At 39.8% G+C, this 27,143-nt stretch overlaps 2 protein-coding genes across 3 annotated transcripts in view; both read right to left on the reverse strand.

The window, feature by feature from the left end:
- Nucleotides 1–4,591, reverse strand: part of COL12A1 (collagen type XII alpha 1 chain) — a 1,021,934-nt gene extending 1,017,343 nt beyond the window's left edge. Inside the window, exon 1 of the mRNA XM_050786415.1 lies at nucleotides 4,582–4,591. The gene's annotated coding sequence lies outside the window, so the exon portion shown is untranslated. The remainder of the gene's footprint in view (nucleotides 1–4,581) is intronic.
- LOC126952142 (cytochrome c oxidase subunit 7A2, mitochondrial) overlaps nucleotides 1–27,143 on the reverse strand; it is a 1,153,643-nt gene that overhangs the window by 856,789 nt on the left and 269,711 nt on the right. The window lies entirely within an intron of this gene.

The following is a 27,143-nucleotide window of genomic DNA, read 5'->3' on the forward strand; positions in this document are numbered from 1 at the left end:
CGCCCCCTGGAGGCATTGTGAAAATTTGCAGGAATATTTTTGGTTTCACAGGGATTTGAGAGTACCCGTAACATTTAGTGGGTGAGGGCCAAGAAACGCTAGACTTCCTGCATGGTGAAAGACAGTCCCACATAATGAAGAACTAGCTCTTGTACATGTCTGTAATGTTCTGTGGCTATTCCTATAGACAAAATCTTGTGTTTATAATTTTTCAAGTCCAGAGCCTACTTTTGTTTTGCATATAAACAGAAAGTAATTTTTGAATGGTTTGAAGATAGTGACATTTTCAAGAGCACATCTGTCATGTAAATTGAAGGAAGATTGTACTCCATTTTGTTTGGAACCTTATCAAGAACTTTTCACTATTTCAGACATCGTGTCCCTGTCTGCACCTCATGACTTGTGGTTATAGCTGCTACATTAACGGTGGTAATACCATGTACATGTGTCATAATGGAGCCATTTATTGAATTTTCTAGAATAATCATGTCTAAGTATTTACTTATTGAAACACACATTATTTTTATATAAATTACTTTTTGTTTCTTCCTTATATTACAGTTATTACATTAAAGTGCCTTGGTTGTTATATATGAATTTCATTTCAAGATATCTAAGAGGAAGTGAATAAATATTTGTAACAGCGTGTTGGATTGAGAACTGTTGATTTATCCTCACGACAGCCCCATGATGCAGATAATTACAGTTTTCTCCATTTTCAGATCAGGAAACAAGCAACTAGCCCGGGTCGCATAGCTGGTAAGGTAGGGAGCCAGGGTTTGGACTGAACGCTGTGGATCTTAGAGCTACACTCTTAACACTGTTTTTCTTCTTGCTATTGTAGGAGGCCATTAGAAACATCAGGCAAAACAAGGACAGAATTCTAATCATGTCTTAGGAGTTAGGAAGTAAACGGTTTTGAAAATGCAGATCCATGCAGAATCTCCACACAGAGTGGTTTGTACCAGGACTAGCAAGGGAGACTGAGAGACTTGCTGACTGTCCCTATGGGTTCCAAGTAAAGGCAAAATGGCCTCCCGATGCTCACTCTGAGTAAGTAGAACGAGTAGAGCTGAGTAGACTGTCAACACTAGTTTCCCCAGGGTTGCATGATCTCCCCAATTCCCCTAGGAAACAAAGGATGAATCACTCACTGATAGTTTAGAACAAATAGCGGTGTGCCTGCCACACCCCTACTGGAATCTATATTATTATTCAGTGACACATTCAACATTTAGTTTTTATTAAGCATGTAGCATCATGACCCTGTGTAAGGCTAAATAAAAAACTTTGACTAAATTCTTTCACAATTTCTTAAGCATGCATTTGAAAATCAGACCAACAAATAGCTTTGATTTTTCTCCCAGTTTGAGTTTATCCACAGATATTTCCATATGTTAATATTATATACTGAATTTCTTCTTCATTGGTTGTGAGTGTCTCATAAATATAGATTGCTGAATCTTGAAAATCAAGAGATGTTTTCATGTGAGAATACATACACTTTTAACAACACTTTTTAAGAATGGTCCAAAAATGCTCAATGTGGCCTTTGCCAATGAAGAATAAAAGAGATAAATTTAAAAATATCCCTGTCTGGATTTTTAAAATGTGAATCTGAATTGCCCTGCTTAACTTTTCATTTTTCCAGGAGATAAGATCATCATGAGCACAGTCTTAATGAGCTAGAACCTTCTTCCTCAGCTACTGTTTTGACAGGTTGTTTTCATCTAACTTGGAGAGCCTGTCACTGAGGTTAAATAGAAGAGACACAGAATCCAGAGGAATCTGTAGATTAGTATATGAAAATGTGTCTACTTCTTTTGTTTTAAAGTAACTACTCATGGCAGTTCTTGGCCTATTTGTTGACAAATCACTCCAGAATGACTTAGACAGGAGGCAGTGGCATGCACACTTTAACTGGCTGCTCTTGCTCCAAAACTTCATCAAAAACTTATCATTGGTTTATTACTGTGAACTCAACATGCTATAATTATCCTCTTAATGTATTCAACTTTCAGGCATATTAAAAACCATGAAATATGCACAGATGTTAAATAAAAAACATTTTTATGTATCTGTAGGATTAAAAAGGAGAGAGAAAAAGATAGAAATGAATTTCAAATTGAGGCAGCATGGTAGTGACAATTTCATTCAAGGTTTTTAATTTTTTAAGTTTTAATTTTTGTCTTTTGCTTATGAGCAAGGCATTTCTATTCCTTGTTTACAGTGTCTTTGGTCAGATGCTGTGCCCTGGCCTCAGTCCAAAGGCTAGCAAAGGTTATTAACTTTTATGCATGAGTGATAAACATTTATCTTACTTCAAAAATGAAAGTACTAAATCCCTCTTAAAGTCTTTTCCCAACTTACAGGTGGCCCATACTTCTGATATTTCTTAAGTTAGCTATTTGGAACTTAAATATCAGTTCATAATATGATGGTATTTGTTTTCTATAGGTTTAAGAACACCTATGATATACACCAGGGGTTGACCAACTTTTTCTGTGAAGGGCCAGATAGTAAGTATTTCAGGCTTTGAGTATCACACAGTGTCCATCTCATGTTGCGGTGTGAAAGCAGCATGAACAAATGAGTGTAATTGTATTCCAATATATTTACTTATGAAATTGAAATTTTATATACTTTTCACGTGCCTCAAAATATTCTTTTAATTTTTCAACTGTTTAAAACTGTAGAAACTAATTTTAGCTCACTGGCTGTACAAAAACAGGCGGCAAGCCATATTTGACCTCTAAGTAGTAGACTCCTGTATGTATGTATGTATGTAACTGCATGTATGTTAAAATACTTAAGGAACTTGTGGATTCTGCAGGAAAAAAAACATTTTATATTCAAAGGGAAATGTCAAGAACACATCTGTTACAGAATGATCTAAGCCAAGTTGGCAGTGCACAATGAGTAGATTTTTATTGGTAGAAGGAAGAGCTATTATTATTTGGATGTAGGTGAGGGCTGTAAGTCTCTCTCAATTCCACCTTCATATCCAGTAGGTGAGTTACAGGGTAAGCAAGTCTGACACCAGATTCTATGTGTTTATAAACATTAACTAGCAAGTAGCACAAACACAGTTATACCATCTGTTCTAGAAGCCTCACTCTGAGGCACGCCTAATACCTTGCATGAAATGTACGCTAGAGGAAGATAACATTCTGCAGCCAGTATTCAAATAACCCAGGAACTGGGTGACAGAATTCTCTGTTAATGGCAAAACCCAGGAAATAAAAGGGTCCTAGGCTAAGAATGCCATTCAAAGGGAGTAAGCTGCTGGGTGACCAGATTTATACAAATGTAATTGCTAAGGTACTCATATGATCTTTCTAGAAATGTGTGTCAATTATTGCCAAATTCCCCAAATCACAATAGAACTGATGCTGTGATGAAACTGTGGGGGATTCTTTCTCCCTTTCTATATTTTAAAGTTTCTCCCCCTATAAAGTATAGCATTAATTAGAATGTTACCAAACTGTGATCCTTCTTAGTTCTTCTTTCTCTATAGCCACATCTTAATAATTTTCTTTTCATTTAAAGATTGTGGAATATGTAAAACAAAGCCAGAAATAGAATGGAACTCATGGCCAATCTTGTTTCAGCTATATCTCCACTTGCTTTCCCCAACCCCATATTATTTTCAAGAAAATCCTATATGTTTTCATCTATAAATATTGTAATTTGTGTTTCTAGGAGATATGGGCTTATTTTAAAAAACTAGAATTCTAATATCACAAGAAAATTAATGATAATTATTTAGTATAACCAAATATATAGTATTCATAAGAGCCACACATTCCAACTGAATAATATATCATTTACATCTTTTTAAATCTATAATCTCTCTCTTCTCATCTCCTTTCTCTTTTTCTTACAATTTGATATGTGAAGATACTTTTGTATTCAGACATTTTCCAAGAATCTGGGTTTTGCTGATCATACTTGCTTTTGAGAATGATCTTTTATTTCTTAATATTTTCATTATAAAGGTAATACATACTTGCTGAAGGATATTTTGAGTGTTCAATTGTGAGGATAGTCCTGCCACTAGATCTCTTTCAATTATTGAACTAATGCTCTTGGCATCATCCCTTCTGTGTACCAACAGATATCTTCCCTCTCTCCAACTCCACATTCAAGAAACCAGTGGTTCTTAGTGAGATAATATCATCTCCAAAAGCTATTTTGGAATTTTTTTCGGTTGTTTTAGTTATCAAATGACTGACAGGGACATGGAGTTAATGGACCCACTGAAGAAATGTCCTCCGTATTGTACTGCTTTTGGCTGTTACTCTCAAATTCATGTAGGTGTAATATTCTTTATCATTATCTGAGACTGGAACTCAATTCTGTTTTACATATAATCACCAAGTAATTTTTTAATGTTTTTAGAATACCCTGAATTTTCTTTTATTATTATTGTTATTATTATACTTTAAGTTCTAGGGTACACGTGTACAACGTGCAAGTTTGTTACATATGTATACATGTTCCATGTAGGTGTGCTGCACCCATTAACTTGTCATTTACATTAGGTATATCTCCTAATGCTATCCCTCCCCACTCCCCTCACCCCCCACAATAGGCCATGGTGTGTGATGTTCCCCTTCCTGTGTCCAAGTGATGTCATTGTTCAATCCCCATCTATGAGTGAGAACACACGGTGTTTGCTTTTCTGTTCTTGTGATAGTTTGCTGAGAATGATGGTTTCCAGCTGCATCCATGTCCCTACAAAGGACATGAACTCATCTTTTCTTATAGCTGCATACTATTCCATGGTGTATATGTACCACATTTTCTTAATCCAGTCTGTCACTGATGGACATTTGGGTTGATTCCAAGTCTTTGCTATTGTGAATAGCACTGCAGTAAACATACATGTGCATGTGTCTTTATAGTAGCATGATTTATAATCCTCTGGGTATATACCCAGTAATGGGATGGATGGGTCAAATGGTATTTCTAGTTCTAGATCCTTGAGGAATCACCACACTGTTTTCCACAATGGTTGAACTAGTTTACAATCCCACCAACAGTGTAAAAGTGTTCCTATTTTTCTACATCCTCTCCAGCACCTGTTGTTTCCTGACTTTTTAATGATTGCCATTCTAACTGGTGTGAGATGGTATCTCATTGTGGTTTTGATTTGCATTTCTCTGATGGCCAGTGATGATGAGCATTTTTTCATGTGTCTGTTAGTGGTATGAACATCTTCTTTTGAGAAGTGTCTGTTCATATCCTTTGCCCACTTTTTGATGGGGTTGTTTGTTTTTTTCTTGTAAATTTGTTTGAGTTCTTTGTAGGTTCTGGATATTAGTCCTTTGTCAGATGAGTAGATTGCAAAAATTTTCTCCCATTCTGTAGGTTGCCTGTTCACTCTGATGGTAGTTTCTTTTGCTGTGCAGAAGCTCTTTAGTTTAATTAGATCCCATTTGTCAGTTTTGGCTTTTGTTGCTGTTGCTTTTGGTGTTTTAGACATGAAGTCCTTGCCCATGCCTATGTCCTGAATGGTATTACCTAGGCATTCTTCTAGGGTTTTTAATGGTTTTAGGTCTAATATTGAAGTCTCTAATGTATCTTGAATTAATTTTCGTATAAGGAGTAAGGAAAGGATCCAGTTTCAGCTTTCTACTTATGGCTAGCCAATTTTCCCAGCACCATTTATTAAATAGGGAATCCTTTCCCCATTTCTTGTTTCTCTCAGGTTTGTCAAAGATCAGATGGCTGTAGATGTGTGATATTATTTCTGAGGGCTCTGTTCTGTTCCATTGGTCTATATCTCCGTTTTGGTACCAGTATCATGTTGTTTTGGTTACTGTAGCCTTGTAGTGTAGTTTGAAGTCAGGTAGCATGATGCCTCCAGCTTTGTTCTTATGACTTAGGATTGTCTTGGCAATACGGACCTTTTTTTGGTTCCATATGAACTTTAAAGCAGCTTTTTCCAACTCTGTGAAGAAAGTCATTTGTAGCTTAATGGGGATGGCATTGAATCTATAAATTACCTTGGGCAGTATGGCCATTTTCACGATATTGATTCTTCCTATCCATGAGCCTGGGATGTTCTTCCATTTGCTTGTGTCTCTTTTATTACACTGAGCAATGATTTGTAGTTCTCCTTGAAGAGGTCCTTTACATCCCTTGTAAGTTGGATTCCTAGTATTTTATTCTCTTTGAAGCTATTGTGAATGGGAGTTGATTCATGATTTTGCTCTCTGTTTGTCTGTTACTGGTGTATAAGAATGCTTGTGATTTTTGCACATTAATTTTGTATCCTGAGACTTTGCTGAAGTTGCTTATCAGCTTAAGGAGATTTTGGGCTGAGACAATGGGTTTTCTAAATGTACAATCATGTCATCTGCAAACAAGGACAATTTGACTTCTTCTTTTCCGAACCGAATACCCTTGATTTCTTTCTCTTGCCTGATTGCCCTAGCCAGAACTTCCAACACTATGTTGAATAGGAGTGGTGAGAGAGGGCATCCCTGTCTTGTGCCAGTTTTCAGAGGGAATGCTTCCAGTTTTTGCCCATTCAGCATGATACTGGCTGTGGGTTTGTCATAAACAGCTCTTATTATTTTGAGATACATTCCATCAATACCGAATTTATTGAGAGATTTTAGCATGAAGGGTTGTTGAATTTTGTCAAAGGCCTTTTCTGCATCTATTGAGATAATCCTGCGGTTTTTGTCTTTGGTTCTGTTTATATGCTGGATTACATTTATTGTATATGTTGAACCAGTCTTGCATCCCAGGGATGAAGCCCATCTGATCATGGTGGATAAGCTTTTTGATATGCTGCTGCATTCGGTTTGCCAGTATTTTATTGAGGATTTTTGCATCGATGTTCATCAGAGATATTGGTCTAAAATTCTCTTTTTTTGTTGTGTCTCTGTCAGGCTTTGGTATCAGGATGATGTTGGCCTCATAAAATGAGTTAGGGAGGAATCCCTGTTTTTCTATTGATTGGAATAGTTTCAGAAGGAATGGTACCAGCTCCTCCTTGTACCTCTGGTAGAATTCGGCTGTGAATCCGTCTGGTCCTGGACTTCTTTTGGTTGGTAAGCTATTAATTATTTCCTCAATTTCAGAGCTTGTTATTGGTCTATTCAGGGATTCAACTTCTTCCTGGTTTAGTCCTGGGAGAGTGTAAGTGTCCAGGAAATTATCCATTTCTTCTAGGTTTTCTAGTTTATTTGCATAGAGGTGTTTATAGTATTCTGTGATGGTAGTTTGTATTTCTGTGGAGTCAGTGGTGATATCCCCTTTATCATTTTTTATTGCATCTATTTGATTCTTCTCTCTTTTCTTCTTTATTAGTCTGGCTAGTGGTCTGTCAATTTTGTTGATTCCTTGATTTTTTTGGAGGGTGTTCTGTGTCTCTATCTCCTTCAGTTCTACTCTGATCCTAGTTATTTCTTGCCCCTTGCTAGCTTTTGAATGTGTTTGCTCTTGCTTCTCTAGTTCTTTTAATTGTGATGTTAGGGTGTCAATTTTAGAACTTTCCTGCTTTCTCTTGTGGGCATTTAGTGCTATAAATTTCCCTCTACACACTGCTTTAAATGTGTCCCAGAGATTCTGGTATGTTGTATCTTTGTTCTCATTGGTTTCAAAGAACATCTTTATTTCTGACTTCATTTTGTTATGTATCCAGTAGTCATTCAGGAGCAGGTTGTTCAGTTACCATGTAGTTGAGCAGTTTTGATTGAGTTTCTTAGTCCTGAGTTCTAGTTTGATTGTGCTGTGGTCTGAGAGACAGTTTGTTATAATTTCTGTTCTTTTGCATTTGCTGTGGAGTGCTTTACTTCCAACTATGTGTTCAGTTTTGGAATAAGTGTGATGTGGTGCTGAGAAGAATGTATATTCTGTTGATTTGGGGTGGAGAGTTCTGTAGATGTCTATTAGGTCCGCTTGGTGCAGAGTTGAGTTCAATTCCTGTATATCCTTGTTAACTTTCTATCTCGTTGATCTGTCTAATGTTGACAGTGGGGTGTTGAAGTCTCCCATTATTATTGTATGGGAGTCTAAGTCTTTTTGTAAGTCTCTAAGGACTTGCTTTATGAATCTGGGTGCTCCTATATGCACCTATGAATTGGGTGCGTATATATTTAGGATAGTTAGCTCTTCCTGATGAATTGATACCTTTACCATTATGTAATGGCCTTCTTTGTCTCTTTTGATTTTTGATGGTTTCAAGTCTGTTTTATCAGAGACTAGGATTGCAACCCTTGCTTTTTTTTTTTTTTTTTCTATTTGCTTGGTAGAGTTTCCTCAATCCTGTTATTTTGAGTCTATGTGTGTCTCTGCATGTGTGATGGGTCTCCTGAACACAGCAAACTGATGGATCTTGACTCTATCCAATTTGCTAGTCTGTGTCTTTTAATTGGACAGTTTAGTTAATACATTTAAGGTTTACATTTAAGGTTAATATTGTTATGTGTGAAGTTGATCCTGTCATTATGATATTAGCTGGTTATTCTGCTCGGTAGTTGATGCAGTTTCTTCCTAGCATCAATCGTCTTTACATTTTGGCATGTTTTTGCAATGGCTGGTACCGGTTGTTCCTTCCCTTCAGGATCTCTTGTAGGCAGGTCTGGTCGTGACAAAATCTCTAAGCATTTACTTGTCTGTAAAGGATTTTATTTCTCCTTCACTTTTGAAACTTAGTTTGGCTGGATATGAAATTCTGGGTTTAAAATTCTTTTCTTTAAGAATGTTGAATATTGGCCCCCACTCTCTTCTGGCTTGTAGAGTTTCTGCTGAGAGATCTGCTGTTAGTCTGATGAGCTTCCCTTTGTGGGTAACCCAACCTTTCACTCTGGCTGCCCTTAACATTTTTTCCTTCATTTCAACTTTGGTGAATCTGACAATTATGTGTCTTGGCATTGCTCTTCTTGAGGAGTATCTTTGTGGTCTTCTCTGTATTTCCTGAATTTGAATGTTGGCCTGCCTTACTAGATTGGGGAAGTTCTCCTGGATGATATCCTGTAGAGTGTTTTCCAACTTGGTTCCATTTTCCCCATCACTTTCAGGCACACCAATCAGACGTAGATTTGGTCTTTCACATAATCCCATATTTCCTGGAGGCTTTGTTCATTTCTTTTTACTCTTTTTTCTCTACACTGCTCTTCTCACTTCATTTCATTCATTTTATCTTTAATCACTGATACACTTTCTTCCAGTTGATCAAGTCAGTTACTGAAGCTTGTGGATTTGTCACATAGTTCTCATGTCATGGTTTTCATCCCTATCAGTTCGTTTATGGCCTTCTCTGCATTGATTATTCTAGTTATCCATTCTTCCATTCTTTTTTTCAAGGTTTTTAGTTTCTTTGCATTGGGTACATAGTTCCTCCTTTAGCTCTGAGAAGTTTGATTGACTGAAGCCTTCTTCTCTCAACTCGTCAAAGTCATTCTCCTTCCAGCTTTGTTCTGTTGCTGGTGATGAGCTGTGTTCCTTTGGAGAGGGAGATAAGCTCTGATTTTTTGAATTTCCAGCTTTTCTGCATTGCTTTTTCCCCATCTTTGCGGTTTTATCTGCCTTTGGTCTTTGATGATGGTGGCGTACTGATGGGGTTTTGGTGTGGGTGTCCTTTCTGTTTGTTAGTTTTCCTTCTAACAGTCAGGACCCTCAGCTGTAGGTCTGTTGGAGTTTGCTTGAGGTCCACTCCAAACCCTGTTTGCCTGGGTATCAGCAGCGGAGGCTGCAGAAGATAGAATATTGCTGAACAGCGAGTGTTGCTGTCTGATTCTTGCTCTGGAAGCTTCGTCTCAGAGGTGTACCCAGCACTGTGAGGTGTGAGATGTCGTTCTGCACCTAGTGGGGGATGTCTCCCAGTTAGGCTACTCAGGGGTCAGGGACCCACTTGAGCAGGCAGTCTGTCCATTTCAGATCTCAACCTCCATGCTGGGAGAACCACTGCTCTCTTCAAAGCTATCAGACAGGGACATTTGCAACTGCAGAGGTTTCTGCTGCTTTTTGTTTAGCTATGTCCTGTCCCCAGAGGCAGAGTCTACAGAGGCAGGCAGGCCTCCTTGAGCTGTGGTGGGCTCCACCCAATTCGAGCTTCCTGGTGGGTTTATTTTGTTTATTTCCCTACTTAAGCCTCAGCAATGGCGGGCAGCCCTCCCCCAGCCTTGCTGCTGTTTTGCAGTTAGATCTCAGACTGCTGTGCTAGCAATTAGGGAGGCTCCATGGGTATGGGACCCTCCAGGCCAGGTGTGGGATATAATCTCATGGTGTGCCATTTGCTAAGACCCTTGGTAAAGCGCAGTATTAGATTGGGAGTTACCCAATTTTCCAGGTGTTGTGTGTCTCAGTTTCCCTTGGCTAGGAAAAGGAATTCCCTTTCCCCTTGCGCTTCCCAGGTGAGGTAATGCCTCGCCCTGCTTCCCCTCTCGCTGGTCAGGCTGCACCTGCTGACCAGCACTGACTGTCCAACATGCCCCAATGAGATGAACCTAGTACGTCAGTTGAATATGCAGAAATCACCTGTCTTCTGTGTTGCTCATGCTGGGAGCTGGAGGCTGGAGCTGTTCCTATTCGGCCATCTTGGGTGCACCTTCAATACCGTGAATTTTCTACCAATACAACTAGTGGGTAAGTTGAGGAAAGATGGAACTCTGTTTTGCTTGAAATTTTCTTTTTTTTTTTTTTATTGAAGGTAAAATAAATTTTTTTTATCTTAATGGTCTAACAGACAACAGTTTGTTCAAAATCGTAATAGTTGCAACAATGTATTTTATTATATGCATGTGCTTATGTAGGCTTACCTATAAGTGAAATAAATGATAGCAAAGATGCAAGATATGGGAGTGAGGAATTAGGAATATTTTGTTATTATAAGGTACTTGTAGCACCTGTGAGGCAGTATAGCGTTATTTGAAAGTGGACTTGAATTAGTAGTAAATATATATGACAATGCTAGGGCAACCACTCAAATGATATTCTTTTTTCTTTTTTTTTTTTTTTAATTTATTTATTATTATTATACTTTAAGTTGTAGGGTACATGTGCATAACGTGCAGGTTTGTTACATATGTATACTTGTGCCATGTTGGTGTGCTGCACCCATCAACTCGTCATTTACATCAGGTATAACTCCCAATGCAATCCCTCCCCCCTCCCCCCTCCCCATGATAGGCCCCGGTGTGTGATGTTCCCCTTCCTGAGTCCGAGTGATCTCATTGTTCAGTTCCCACCTATGAGTGAGAACATGCGGTGTTTGGTTTTCTGTTCTTGTGATAGTTTGCTAAGAATGATGGATTCCAGCTGCATCCAAGTCCCTACAAAGGACTCAAACTCATCCTTTTTTATGGCTGCATAGTATTCCATGGTGTATATGTGCCACATTTTCTTAATCCAATCTGTCACTGATGGACATTTGGGTTGATTCCAAGTCTTTGCTATTGTGAATAGTGCCGCAATAAACATACGTGTGCATGTGTCTTTATAGCAGCATAATCTATAATCCTTTGGGTATATACCCAGTAATGGGATGGCTGGGTCATATGGTACATCTAGTTCTAGATCCTTGAGGAATCGCCATACTGTTTTCCATAATGGTTGAACTAGTTTACAATCCCACCAACAGTGTAAAAGTGTTCCTATTTCTCCACATCCTCTCCAGCACCTGTTGTTTCCTGACTTTTTAATGATTGCCATTCTAACTGGTGTGAGATTGGTATCTCATTGTGGTTTTGATTTGCATTTCTCTGATGGCCAGTGATGATGAGCATTTTTTCATGTGTCTGTTGGCTGTATGAATGTCTTCTTTTGAGAAATGTCTGTTCATATCCTTTGCCCACTTTTTGATGGGGTTGTTTGTTTTTTTCTTGTAAATTTGTTTGAGTTCTTTGTAGGTTCTGGATATTAGTCCTTTGTCAGATGAGTAGATTGCAAAAATTTTCTCCCATTCTGTAGGTTGCCTGTTCACTCTGATGGTAGTTTCTTTTGCTGTGCAGAAGCTCTTTAGTTTAATGAGATCCCATTTGTCAATTTTGGCTTTTGCTGCCGTTGCTTTTGGTGTTTTAGACATGAAGCCTTTGCCCATGCCTATGTCCTGAATGGTACTACCTAGGTTTTCCTCTAGGATTTTTATGGTATTAGGTCTAACATTGAAGTCTCTAATCCATCTTGAATTAATTTTCGTATAAGGAGTAAGGAAAGGATCCAGTTTCAGCTTTCTACTTATGGCTAGCCAATTTTCCCAGCACCATTTATTAAACAGGGAATCCTTTCCCCATTTCTTGTTTCTCTCAGGTTTGTCAAAGATCAAATGGCTGTAGATGTGTGGTATTATTTCTGAGGACTCTGTTCTGTTCCATTGGTCTATATCTCTGTTTTGGTACCAGTACCATGCTGTTTTGGTTACTGTAGCCTTGTAGTAGAGTTTGAAGTCAGGTAGCGTGATGCCTCCAGCTTTGTTCTTTTGACTTAGGATTGTCTTGGAGATGCGGGCTCTTTTTTGGTTCCATATGAACTTTAAAGCAGTTTTTTCCAATTCTGTGAAGAAAGTCATTGGTAGTTTGATGGGGATGGCATTGAATCTATAAATGACCTTGGGCAGTATGGCCATTTTCACGATATTGATTCTTCCTATCCATGAGCATGGTATGTTCTTCCATTTGTTTGTGTCCTCTTTTATTTTGCTGAGCAGTGGTTTGTAGTTCTCCTTGAAGAGGTCCTTGACATCCCTTGTAAGTTGGATTCCTAGGTATTTGATTCTCTTTGAAGCAATTGTGAATGGAAGTTCATTCCTGATTTGGCTCTCTGTCTGTTACTGGTGTATAAGAATGCTTGTGATTTTTGCACATTAATTTTGTATCCTGAGACTTTGCTGAAGTTGCTTATCAGCTTAAGGAGATTTTGGACTGAGACAATGGGGTTTTCTAAATATACAATCATGTCATCTGCAAACAGGGACAATTTGACTTCTTCTTTTCCTAAGTGAATACCCTTGATTTCTTTCTCTTGCCTGATTGCCCTAGCCAGAACTTCCAACACTATGTTGAATAGGAGTGGTGAGAGAGGGGCATCCCTGTCTTGTGCCAGTTTTCAAAGGGAATTTTTCCAGTTTTTGCCCATTCAGTATGATATTGGCTGTGGGTTTGTCATAAATAGCTCTTATGATTTTGAGGTACGTTCCATCAATACCGAATTTATTGAGCGTTTTTAGCATGAAGGGCTGTTGAATTTTGTCAAAAGCCTTTTCTGCATCAATTGAGATAATCATGTGGTTCTTGTCTTTGGTTCTGTTTATATGCTGGATTATGTTTATTGATTTGCGAATGTTGAACCAGCCTTGCATCCCAGGGATGAAGCCCACTTGATCATGGTGGATAAGGTTTTTGATGTGTTGCTGAATCCGGTTTGCCAGTATTTTATTGAGGATTTTTGCATCGATGTTCATCAGGGATATTGGTCTAAAATTCTCTTTTTTTGTTGTGTCTCTGCCAGGCTTTGGTATCAGGATGATGTTGGCCTCATAAAATGAGTTAGGGAGGATTCCCTCTTTTTCTATTGATTGGAATAGTTTCAGAAGGAATGGTACCAACTCCTCCTTGTACCTCTGGTAGAATTCAGCTGTGAATCCATCTGGTCCTGGACTTTTTTTGGTTGGTAGGCTATTAATTGTTTCCTCAACTTCAGAGGCTGCTATTGGTCTATTCAGGGATTAACTTCTTCCTGGTTTAGTCTTGGAAGAGTGTAAGTGTCCAGGAAATTATCCATTTCTTCTAGATTTTCCAGTTTATTTGCGTAGAGGTGTTTATAGTATTCTCTGATGGTAGTTTGTATTTCTGTGGGGTCGGTGGTGATATCCCCTTTATCACTTTTAATTGCGTCGATTTGATTCTTCTCTCTTTTCTTCTTTATTAGTCTGGCTAGTGGTCTGTCAATTTTTTTGATCTTTTCAAAAAACCAACTCCTGGATTCATTGATTTTTTGGAGGGTTTTTTGTGTCTCTATCTCCTTCAGTTCTGCTCTGATCTTAGTTATTTCTTGCCTTCTGGTAGCTTTCAAATGTGTTTGCTCTTGCTTCTCTAGTTCTTTTAATTGCGATGTTAGAGTGTCAATTTTAGATCTTTCCAGCTTTCTCTTGTGGGCATTTAGTGCTATAAATTTCCCTCTACACACTGCTTTAAATGTGTCCCAGAGATTCTGGTATGTTGTATCTTTGTTCTCATTGGTTTCAAAGAACATCTTTATTTCTGCCTTCATTTCGTTATGTACCCAGTAGTCATTCAGGAGCAGGTTGTTCAGTTTCCATGTAGTTGAGCGGTTTTGATTGAGTTTCTTAGTCCTGAGTTCTAGTTTCATTGCACTGTGGTCTTGGAGACAGTTTGTTATAATTTCTGTTCTTGTACATTTGCTGAGGAGTGCTTTACTTCCAATTACATGGTCAATTTTGGAGTAAGTATGATGTGGTGCTGAGAAGAATGTATATTCTGTTGATTTGGGGTGGAGAGTTCTATAGATGTCTATTAGGTCTGCTTGCTGCAGAGATGAGTTCAATTCCTGTATATCCTTGTTAACTTTCTGTCTCGTTGATCTGTCTAATGTTGACAGTGGAGTGTTGAAGTCTCCCATTATTATTGTATGGAAGTCTAAGTCTCTTTGTAAGTCTCTAAGGACTTGCTTGATGAATCTGGGTGCTCCTGTATTGGGTGCATATATATTTTAGGATAGTTAGCTCTTCCTGTTGAATTGATCCCTTTACCATTATGTAATGGCCTTCTTTGTCTCTTTTGATCTTTGATGGTTTAAAGTCTGTTTTATCAGAGACTAGTATTGCAACCCCTGCTTTTTTTTGTTCTCCATTTGCTTGGTAAATCTTCCTCCATCCCTTTATTTTGAGCCTATGTATATCTCTGCGTGTGAGATGGGTCTCCTGAATACAGCAGACTGATGGGTCTTGACTCTTTATCCAGTTTGCCAGTCTGTGTCTTTTAATTGGAGCATTTAGTCCATTTACATTTAAGGTTAAGATTGTTATGTGTGAACTTGATCCTGCCATTATGATATTAACTGGTTATTTTGCTCGTTAGTTGATGCAGTTTCTTCCTAGCCTCAATGGTCTTTACATTTTGGCATGTTTTTGCAATGGCTGGTACCGGTTGTTCCTTTCCATGTTGAGTGCTTCCTTCAGGGTCTCTTGTAAGGCAGGCCTAGTGGTGACAAAATCTCTAAGCATTTGCTTATCTGTAAAGGATTTTATTTCTCCTTCACTTATGAAACTTAGTTTGGCTGGATATGAAATTCTGGGTTTAAAATTCTTTTCTTTAAGAATGTTGAATATTGGCCCCCACTCTCTTCTGGCTTGTAGAGTTTCTGCTGAGAGATCTGCTCTTAGTCTGATGGGCTTCCCTTTGTGGGTAACCTGACCTTTCTCTTTGGCTGCCCTTAAGATTTTTTCCTTCATTTCAACTTTGGTGAATCTGGCAATTATGTGTCTTGGAGTTGCTCTTCTCGAGGAGTATCTTTGTGGCGTTCTCTGTATTTCCTGGATTTGAATGTTGGCCTGCCCTACTAGGTTGGGGAAGTTCTCCTGGATGATATCCTGAAGAGTGTTTTCCAACTTGGTTCCATTTTCCCCCTCACTTTCAGGCACCCCAATCAGACGTAGATTTGGTCTTTTTACATAATCCCATACTTCTTGCAGGCTTTGTTCATTTTTTTTTCTTCTTTTTTCTTTTGGTTTCTCTTCTCGCTTCATTTCATTCATTTGATCCTCAATCGCAGATACTCTTTCTTCCAGTTGATCGAGTCGGTTACTGAAGCTTGTGCATTTGTCACGTATTTCTCGTGTCATGGTTTTCATCTCTTTCATTTCGTTTAGGACCTTCTCTGCATTAATTACTCTAGCCATCAATTCTTCCACTTTCTTTTCAAGATTTTTAGTTTCTTTGCGCTGGGTACGTAATTCCTCCTTTAGCTCTGAGAAATTTGATGGACTGAAGCCTTCTTCTCTCATCTCGTCAAAGTCATTCTCCGTCCAGCTTTGATCCGTTGTTGGCGATGAGCTGCGCTCCTTTGCCGGGGGAGATGCGCTCTTATTTTTTGAATTTCCAGCTTTTCTGCCCTGCTGTTTCCCCATCTTTGTGGTTTTATCTGCCTCTGGTCTTTGATGATGGTGATGTACTGATGGGGTTTTGGTGTAGGTGTCCTTCCTGTTTGATAGTTTTCCTTCTAACAGTCAGGACCCTCAGCTGTAGGTCTGTTGGATATTGCTTGAGGTCCACTCCAGACCCTGTTTGCCTGGGTATCAGCAGCAGAGGCTGCAGAAGATAGAATATTTCTGAATAGCGAGTGTACCTGTCTGATTCTTGCTTTGGCATCTTCCTCTCAGGGGTGTACTCCTCCCTGTGAGGTGTGGGGTGTCAGACCCTCCCTAGTGGGGGATGTCTCCCAGTTAGGCTACTCAGGGGTCGGAGACCCACTTGAGCAGGGAGTCTGTTCCTTCTCAGATCTCAACCTCCGTGTTGGGAGATCCACTGCTCTCTTCAAAGCTGTCAGACAGAGTCGCTTGCATCTGCAGAGGTGTGTGCTGCGTTTGTTTAGTTTACTGTGCCCTGTCCCCAGAGGTGGAGTCTACAGAGACAGGCAGGTTTCCTTGAGCTGCTGTGAGCTCCACCCAGTTGGAGCTTCCCAGCAGCTTTGTTTACCTACTTAAGCCTCAGCAAGGGCAGGCGCCCCTCCCCCAGCCTCGCTGCTGCCTTGCCGGTAGATCACAGACTGCTGTGCTAGCAATGAGGGAGGCTCCGTGGGTGTGGGACCCTCCTGGCTAGGTGTGGTATATGATCTCCTGGTGTGCCTGTTTGCTTAAAGCGCAGTATTGGGGTGGGAGTTACCCGATTTTCCAGGTGTTGTGTGTCTCAGTTCCCCTGGCTAGGAAAAGGGACTCCCTTCCCCCTTGCGCTTCCCAGGTGAGGCAATGCCTTGCCCTGCTTCAGCTCTTGCTGGTCGGGCTGCAGCAGCTGACCAGCACCGATCGTCCGGCACTCCCCAGTGAGATGAACCCAGTACCTCAGTTGAAAATGCAGAAATCACCAGTCTTCTGTGTTGCTCGCGCTGGGAGTTGGAGACTGGAGCTGCTCCTATTCGGCCATCTTGCTCCGCCCCTTTGAAATTTTCTATTACAGAAAACCACTAGCAGCATTGCCACTCATAGTTCTTGAGTTACCAACACAATACACCTGCATTAGTGTGCTTTTTGGCTATTGCCTTTACAGGGCTGATTACTTCATCATGCTTTTTTATCCAGGCCTCCAAAACTTTAAAGCTTGTAGCCTGCCCAATTATTTATGTTGTGAAATACTTTTTTTTTTTTTTTTTTTACTATTTGTAATATATTTCACTTATTATCATTAAGGCATTATATTAATTATTGTGCAATTCTGTACATAGTTAGGTTTTGTCATCTATGGATATTATTTCAGGGGGGTAATTGTTAATAAAAAGGATGTTGAGTGTGATGGTATTGAGCCCCACAGGCTTAGGCCACTGGGGAAGGTCAAGACTAAGGGGCCAGTGAGGGACAACTGAGAAGTGAAGCATTTTAACAGTGGAGTTTACATAATAATAGCTGACACTTATGTAGTGGTTATGTAATATGCCAGGAACTCTTCTGTTTTTCTAAGAAGTGCCTTACCTAAATCAACTTCTTCAATCCTCACAACAGCTTCGGGAGGTCAGTGGGAGCTATCACTTTTCCCATCTTATAAATGAGAAAACTAGGGGCCCAGAGGTGCCATAATTTACCCAAGTTCACACTAATAAGTGCCAGGGCTGGAACAAACTCGGGAAGTGGGGATACGGAGTCTATTCTCTTAACCACTGCCTTTGATTGCTTTTCTTTTGAAGCATAACTCACTGAGCGCAAAGGAAAGAAAATCAAGTGTGTTGGCAGAAAATACATGGTGATGTCAGATTCAAAGGGAAAATGAATATGCAAATCAGTGCCTTTATAGACTAGGTGAGCTGAGTGGGTTGTAGGGTGGGAAGTAAACATTTGAAATGCATACTAGCCTCTGTAGGGACTCAAGATGTATTTGTGTGAATGAATGAAGTGCCTTCTAGAGGTTTAAGCCACAGTCACCTTAATAAGACCTTTGAAGAGGAGAGTCATTTGAATAACTTCTTAGTTATGCAAATAAATGGCAAAAAGATCCCCATTATCCTAGGAGAGGGCTAGGAAGTATTTCCCCAAGACCTCTTCTAAGCAGAGGTCCTTAATGATTAGAAGGTAGATCACTGTGTATAAGAAGGCCAAAGCCTTCAAGAGGAGAAAGGAGAACCACAGCCCTCGTTTTCCATGATACTGATCTGGAGGACACTAGTGTGGTGGGCCAGGTAGCCTTGACCTGCTGGTGAGAAAGGATACCATGGCCCTCCAAAGGGCTGGAAAGCAAGAGGGTATCTGGACTGATGAGTTCCTACATGAACAGGCCCTTTGGAGAATAGAGAAAATTATGGAAGAGTCTCAAGGTTAACAAAGAAAGCAAAACAAACATTTGGGCATCTGTGCTACTACACAAAGGACTGACATGGCTGCTTTCACAAAAGCAGTGTGACACATCTAGCCAGGAGGACTTAATAAGAATTGGATAATGGGAATTGCCTGATTTGCCCCCTCAAGACCACAGAATCTTAACTACTATTGTTAATTAGGATACACCGAGTTCAAATATTCATTTTGACACTTTCTAACAGGGGCTAGGGTGAAAGAGGGTGCTTTGAACAGATTTCTTTTTTTTTTTTTGAGACAGAGTCTTACCCTGTCACCCAGGCTGGAGAGTAATGGCATGGTCTCAGCTCACTGCAACCTCCGCCTCCCGGGTTCAAGCGATTCTAATGCCTTAGCCTCCCAAGTAGCTGGGACTACAGGCACGTGCCACTACACCTGGCTAATGTTTGCATTTTTAGTAGAGACAGGGTGTCACTATGTTGGCCAGGCTGGTCTCGAACTCCTGACCTCGTGATCTGCTTGCCTTGGCCTCCCAAAGTGTTGGGAATACAGGCGTGAGCCACCACGCCCAGCCTGAACAGATATTTTTGCATAAATTGACAGAATGCACGTTATATAACAAATCATATATATCTTACTGAAAAGTTAACTTAATTACGGAAACAGATTTACTTCACTCTCTTGTGAACAAGAATTCAGTAGCACTATTATTTAGAAACAGCTCCAAGAATTGTCTTTGTCCTGGTCTTACTGAAGTACTCATTGGTTCATCCTTTGATCCTCTGCCGTGTCCTTTACAAGTCTGGGTCCGATGCCAGCCTTGTCTGAATGACCATTTCCCTTCATCTGCGTCTGTCTGATACTGGCCAATGTTTCAAAGTCTAGACTGCAATGAAGTCAGTTCTTTGCATACATTAAGTACCCAACAAAGGTTGGTTGAGTTTAAGAAGTCTCCTCTTTTAAAATGAGCATACACTGAGAAAGGCTTGTAGAAAAGCAGTTGAGCATTCATACCTCTGTTTGGTGGTTCTGAACTAGAGGTCCCTAGGAGTCTGTAAGATGGTAAGTGTGGTCCTTGAACCACTTTCTGTATTTTAGTATGCCTAATGGAAATCAGACCTTTCCCTGTAATAAGGCTGGGAAGTTAACTAAAATGTCCAGTTTCTTTATTTTTGTTTGTATTTATATTAACTCTGTAACAAAAGCGTTAATCTCTTAGCCTAGGATTGTTTAGAGGCAAGTACCAGAATATATTCAAGTGAGTTTAAGGTAAAGAAGAAATTTAATATAATAATATAGGGGTATCTTGTACAACCTCAAAGTAGAAAGTACAACTAGGTCTTAAAAAGAATTGAAGCCAGTATGAGGGAAATCACCAAAACGCAGGTATCTTGAGAGTTCTCTTTCTGGAGTCCCCCGTGTCCTCCTTCTGCTTCTGCCTCCATAAGTTTCATCCTTCTTTCTGCAGAGTGGGTACTTGGGCTCTCCTAGCACATGCCTATTATAATATCTGTAAATTATATTAAAACACTTTAGTGAAGATGGTATGTATATGTATACATATATGTATATGTAGATACACACATACCCACATACATATATAGGTATGCAGATGTATACATACATCTATATATACATAGTTGATTTGTACTTGAAGGATCATTAGTTAAGATTTGAAATATCCAGTCAGATGCTCCTCTTGGGGAGGTGCTAATTGGCAACATACACTTGCTTCTTAGTGTTTGAAATAACTTAAGGAGAAATCTACATTCTGAAGACAGTTACCACAAGTTTAAACCATGTTTATCTCAGATCGGCTTTACACCATTTTAAAATTAGCATGAAGTGCATTAGAAATGACTTTTCATTAGTGAAATATGTGATGTTCAGGATATTGGATTGGCTAGAAATACATGTACAACTCTTCTCTCCTAGAAAATGTGTAAGATTACATTTTTGGAAGGGCATTTCTTGTCTTAAGACTCAGTTTGACTCTGTTTATGCATTTTGCCATTCAGTTGTGATAATAATTTTTTTCTGAATTGTGATGCTAAAATATTGTTGCCTCTGCCTTCAGTGAAAGAACCAATAGTTGTAAGTGATCAACTTATTTTAGGCAGGTTTTTGCAATGGGGAGATACCACAGTCACTCCCAAACTGGTCTCATCTCAGCCTTTAGGTCTGCATAAAAATATAAGCCCTTAGACTCCAAATGACCGGAGTCCCTCGGTTCTATTTCCAGTTTCTCTGGAGAAAGCACTGGTTCTTTCAACTTGGATAAGGTGTTCTAGTTCAATCTGCTTTGGCCAGTGAAGTTTCTGAGTTGTGTAGTAGTCAGTAGTTCCAAAGCCAGCCTCTCAGCAAGAGGCGTGGCTGTGCACTCTCTGAAAATGGGGTGCAGGCTGGGTTGTGGGTGAAGGGTAGATTTCACAGAAAGGGCTGTCAACAAGGTAAGTGCCTTGAGATCTCATATTCATCAGATTCAAAGTTGTGTGTGTCTTTGATCCAGAGAAAGATATTATTCTTTAAAATTCAGCACTTTTTTAGACAGGTTAAATCTTACAGAAAACAGAGTTGATTGGTAAAATAATAAAAGCGTTCTTGATATGACATTACTTTTTTTAGTTTATTCAACAAATATGTATGTATGTTTGTGTGTATTTATTCCTTTATTTTGAGACAGAATTTTGCTCTGTTGCTCAAGCTGGAGTGCAGTGGTGCAATTTCAGCTCACTGCCACCTTGGCCTCCCAGGTTCAAGTGATTTGACTGCCTCAGCCTCCCAAGTAGCTGGGATTACAGGCATATGCCACCATGCCCACCTAATATTTGTATTTTTAGTGGAGATGGGGTTTCACCATGTTGGCCAGGCTGGTCTTGAACTCCTGACCTCATGTAATCCACCTGCCTCGGCCTCCCAAAGTGCTGAGATTACTGGTGTGAGCCACTGTGCCCAGCCACAAATATTTATTTAATCCTGACTATATACATGGCATAATGCCGGGTGTCTTTTCTTTTGAATAGTGTTATTAGTGAGGTAAATTTTCCAGTGGAATGGGGACTGATCATTGGAAGAGGGAGGCATTTCCATGGAGGGCAGGAAAATGAACTACTTGTTCATTTTCTATCCAGTGGGATAGAAGAAGGGAGAAGGATAAGAAAACAAGAGGGCAGGACTTAGCTGATAAACTTAGACTATTTCTATATTTATACCCAAGGCCAACTCTGACAGCTTACAAGGCAAACACCAAACAGTAACCAATTAAAATTTTTTTCCTCCACAGAGAATGATTCTGACATGGAGTGTGATTGTGACAAGGCGGTGGAACAGAGCAAGTGTTTATTGCGCAAAATTTGTTTTGACTAGACCAACAAGGCTGTTCCTATGGGCCATCTGCTGGGACCTAGAGCTTTGTTACTCAGAATCTTTGTTTAACCTGCTTCCATGAAAAAGGGGTTGCTGAGTAAATTAATAGAGTAAACAAGGAAAATGTTACGCTGATTAAGAGTGAAGGCCTTCAGCTGAAACATTTGTACTCATACAATGGCTGTACTAATTATAAATAATGCTATCAGTTAAAACACCTTCACAGCTTGCTTCTGCAACAGTGGTTTCACGGCTTTTTCCTGGAGTGTATTGAAGCCTGATTTTCTTCCTCTTCTTCTTTTTTTTTTTAAATTTTACTTTAAATTCTGGGATACATGTGCAGAGCGTGCAGGTTTGCCACATAGGTATACATGTGCCATGGTGGTTTGCTGCACCTATCAACCCATCATCTTGGTTTTAAGCTCCACGTGCATTGGGTATCTGTTCTGATGCTCTCCCTCCCCATGCCCTCCACCCCCAAGAGGCCCCAGTGTGTGATGTTCCCTTCTCTGTGTCTATGTGAAGCCTGATTTTTTCTTGTGGAGGAAACATTTTCTTCCTCAAAATTTCATTAAGTGAAAATGACCTTTTTTCTCCCAATTATGATAAATGACAGAGTTTTTACTACACTAAACAATCTTGAATCTCAATGTCAGCAAGTTTCAGAGATTCAATATGGTGGCTGGAAAGAAGAGAGTGGGGAGGGTTAAATGGGAAGTGATAAAGGAAGGAGCTTGGCAAAGGGAGCCCAAACTGAGGAAGATAGAAAGGTGGAGAGAAGGAAGATGAAGTACTAGAAAAAATGATGGGCAGAAAGAAAGTGGGATAGAGAGAAGCAAGGAAATTACAACTAAAAATAAAATTCTAAGCTCTCCAACCAACTCAATGGAGCCCTGTTGGCCAGGTGGACCCTAGAAAAACCTTGAAATATTAAGTTCCCAGCCATAATGGGTCTGGAGGTCAGACATAGCTCATTATTGGCCCTCTCTTTTACAATTTAGACACAACAACTGATCAGCATTAATGTTAACATAGAGAGCATAAGACTGACAGAATGAAATCTTTGTAGCAATAAGATACCGACTTATAAACAGGATGCAGGACCATGCCAGACAAGGGATAAATCAGGCACCCCGATACTTAAATAATAAGCTGTTTTCTGACTGTCACAAGGTTTTTCATTTACTCTAGCAGCTAAACAATCACTGGGCAGATATAAACAATATTAGAATAAGGACGGCTCATCCACCACCAGATGCCGACAAACGGATCCTCCTGCTCCACGTGTCATAACCACATCTTTGATTGAACAAGAGACTGATTTCAGTAACTTTTTTCTGAGAAAAGAACACTGACTATGGGCTGGTTCTGGCCAGTTTACAGAATGTGTGCACTTGAGTGCTGTTGTGTCCCTGCTTCACAGTTTGACACATGGGGTTGAACTGTAGTACATTTAATTGTTAAGTCTCCACTTCAGAGTGAACATAGGATGCATGTAGCATGCAAGTTTGCTTTTCATGCATGCACATGTCCCTCCTTCGTCAATATTCATAACTCTGCCTGTAACCTGTTGAATGTGTATCCTTGGCCAACCCATTCAGTGTAAATCCCTATTTCACCCTCCACTCCCTTAAGTGCCTGCTTCTGGGTTCTACTGGAGGCTACATTTCCTAGTCTGTCAGGATGGCCACCCTGCAGGCTGTAACTCTTTATATCACATAAAGTCTCCTTGTTAAATGTATACATTTGTAATTTTTCAGTTGACAGCAGAAAGAACTCGGATGTGTTAAGAAGGAAGACGAAGGAAGGCAGAGGAAGAGAGGGCAGATCTGGAAGAGAAGACAGACCTAGAAGAAAGGGTGCAGTGTCAGGGCATGTAGAGTTTCTTAAGAATGCCTGAATTATAATATTTATTAATAATGTGGAGGGTAGTCAAATAGAATTAGCAACAAACTCAGAGGGAAGTCGTTTAGACTTGACCCCACCCCCTTACTACTGTAGGAAACATCAGAAGGGTATTGAAAGAGGTATCTGCAGAGAGACTCTCTTTTGTTCTGTCTTCCCCAGCTAATTGGTTTAGCTATGCCTATTCAGACCAAGGGCCGCAGCACAGACTTCTGTTAACCAGGCTTACTGTGGGCAAGGTGGTAGGTACTGGCTGATTTGGATGTGAAAGGAATGATGTCCCCTTGCGCAAAGGGCACATGTTTAGGAGCAAACTGTCTCTCCTAATGTTCTCTCTGCTGCTTCCCTCTCTTCCTCTTCCTTGCGCCCCCCCGCCGCCACCCCACACACACAATAGATACAGAGAGTACAGAGTTTCATTGGAAGAGGAATGTGCTTGGTGAAAGTACAAAAGTCCCCAGAGTTCAGCTTATATATCTTATGAAAAAACTCTCTTTCTTAGACTTAAACAGGGACACAGCATGTTCCCTAGCCTCTGTCATATCTGTGCATTTTTTGATGGTTGTAATGTTAAGATATTATTTTCTTCTTTACATAACAGTGGTTAAAGAGTTAAAGGCAGTTTTCATGCCACCTTTTCTCCCAGTTTTTCCAACCTGGCTACTATTCCAAAGTAGAGGATAACTAGGCAGAGGTCAAATTCTCTTTGTCCATTGAGATTGATTTCCTGGTCATGAGTTTTCCAGGGAAACTTCTGCACTTGAAGGGGTCACTTGGAAGCAGAAAGTTAATGAGAACCTTTCTTATTTTTCTTGGCAATTCTGAGAGATTGCTCCTTGGTGGATTGGGGCTGTTAGTGACTCCCTTTATATCTACTGTACATTTTGCATTCTTTGCATTGTACTTGGACTCCGGGGCCCATTATGCTAATACTGCTTGTTTTCTTGCCTCACTTCCCTGTCAAAGATTTCTCTGAAGCTAGTTTCATTATAATTTTAAAAATACCATCTGTCTATCTAAGAGATTTCCTTTTTCTTTTGGACAGATTTATATCTGATTTCTTTCATGCAGTTCTATTGAACTTCTCCAGGTGCAGAGAGTAGCCTCTGTACAGCTTCTGTCCAAAGTCATCTTTTTTTTACATTATTGCTGTGCTGCTGTTGGTGGAGTTTGTCACAATTAACCTTGGGCTTTTGTTGCAGCGATTCAGATCTTTTATTGGTTTATCCAGCATGACACTAGCATAATTTAAACCACATCCTTGTCTATGTACAGTTCATTGCCTTCACCTCTATATCTGTGCATAGTTTATGGATGTTTTTCCCCATCATCTTAGAGAGATGTCCTTGGGTCCTTTGTGTTTTGCACCTGTATGTTTTTCTGCCTGTGATATTCTTCTTTATTATGCATGACATGTACTCCAATGACTATGTACTATTTTGTTGATTTTAGCCAATACTCACAATGGCTCCAGATATTGTTTAGGAGCCTTTTTAGCTATTAACATTTTTGGTAGTGACATCTTAGAAATAAAACATCAGAAATATGTAGCCATTTTCTGGGTGACCATTTTTATTCCAGTTTCTTTGGTTATTTCCTCTGAAGATTTTTGCTTGCCTGCAGTATTTTTTTTCCATTTAATATATGCTGCTTCTTTCTAATAATTTCACTCATTCTCATATTATAGGGTCCCCTAATTCTTTCCCCTTTCTTTCTGTGTCCTGACTGAGAATCAGAGACTGCATAGACTGCTCTGTGACCTGCCAGCTGGAGGTTTTTCCCAGCAGGCTTGAACCCAAACTAGGGCCGTGAGCATTCCTAGCACTGATAAAGGTATCTATGTTGTTGCCCAAAACACTGAAAGAAATGGGCCCCAGTCCTGAGCCAAATTCCTTAAATCCTCATAAACTCTGTACTTTGTCCCCCACACACTGTGGACATACCTGGGTAAAACACCTTTTTTCTTTCATTGTCACAATGATCGCTGCAGCAGTCATAAGCTTCCCTAATAAATGCTTTGCACTGATCGCCCTGGCAGTTAGTGTCACTTGCTTTGGAATCCCGCCTGGTCCCACCTAGGGATGGTTTGGGGCATTCCCATGTAGGTATTCCCCTGCCCTCACTTTTTTTTTTGAGATGGAGTTTCGCTCTGTCGCTGAGGCTGGAGTGCAGTGGCCCGACCTCGGCTCACCACAGCCTCCGCCTCCCGGGTTCAAGCAATTTTTCTGCAATTTTTCTGCCTCAGTCTCTCTAGTAACTGGGACTACAGGTGCACACCACTATGCCTGGCTAATTTTCTGTGTTTTAGTAGAGATGGGGTTTCACCATGTTAGCCAGGATGGTCTCGATCTCCTGACCTTGGTGAAATTCTAGCCTTTCCTACAATTTCTAAGTCACATATAAAGTGCGTGTGTGTATATTGTTTTCTTTTTTTCTTTCTTTCTTTCTTTTTTTTTTTTTTGAGACAGAGCTTCACTCTTGTTGCCCAGGCTGGAGTGCAATGGCGTGATCTCAGCTCACTGCAACCTCTGCCTCCCTGTTTCAAGCGATTCTCCTGCCTCAGCCTCCTGAGTAGTTGGGATAACAGGCGCCTACCACTTTGCCCTACTAATTTTGTATTTTTAGTATAGACCAGGTTTCACCATGTTGGCCAGGCTGGTCTCGAACTCCTGACCTCAGGTGATCTGCCTGCTTCAGCCTCCCAAAGTGCTGGGATTACAGGTGTGAGCCACTGCGCCTGGCCTAAAAAGTGTGTTTGTATGGGATGTTGTTACTTTTTCTTAATTAACAGGAGCACATATGTTAACCTTTGTATTGTCTTCTTGCTTTGTCTTTTCGTTATTCTGATTTTAGGAACCAGAATATTTGTAGCCCAGTGAATCTGTTTGCTTCGTGTGATGCTCCCCAACTGATGAGCTCCCTCCGGACTGACTCATTTCTTTTTTTTTAATTTTTATTTTTAATTATAAATTGACAAGTTATAATTATATATATCTATGGGGAACAAAGTGATGTTATGAATTATGAATACAATATAGAATAATTAAATCAAACAAACACATCTATCGCCTCAAATACTTATTTTTTTCGTGAGAACATTAGAAATGTACTGTTGTAGCAATTTTGAAATGGGTGATGGGTTATTATTTACTACATTCACCACAATGTGCAATATATCTCAAAGTAAAACAATGACAACGACAATGTATTCCATCTAATTGAGACTTTGTACTCTGACCATCAACCATTTCTGATTTTAATTCTTTTCCAGCTTTATTGAGGTATAATGGACAAATAAAGACCTATTTCTTTTTAAGGCTTCAAACAAAGCAAATTCAGTGTCATTATGTGGGGATGGACAACTATCTAGAAGTCTTAATGTAGAGGATGCAGCACTATT

This window comes from Macaca thibetana, chromosome 4 (assembly GCF_024542745.1).
Source record: "Macaca thibetana thibetana isolate TM-01 chromosome 4, ASM2454274v1, whole genome shotgun sequence".
Taxonomy (NCBI): Eukaryota; Metazoa; Chordata; class Mammalia; order Primates; family Cercopithecidae; genus Macaca; species Macaca thibetana.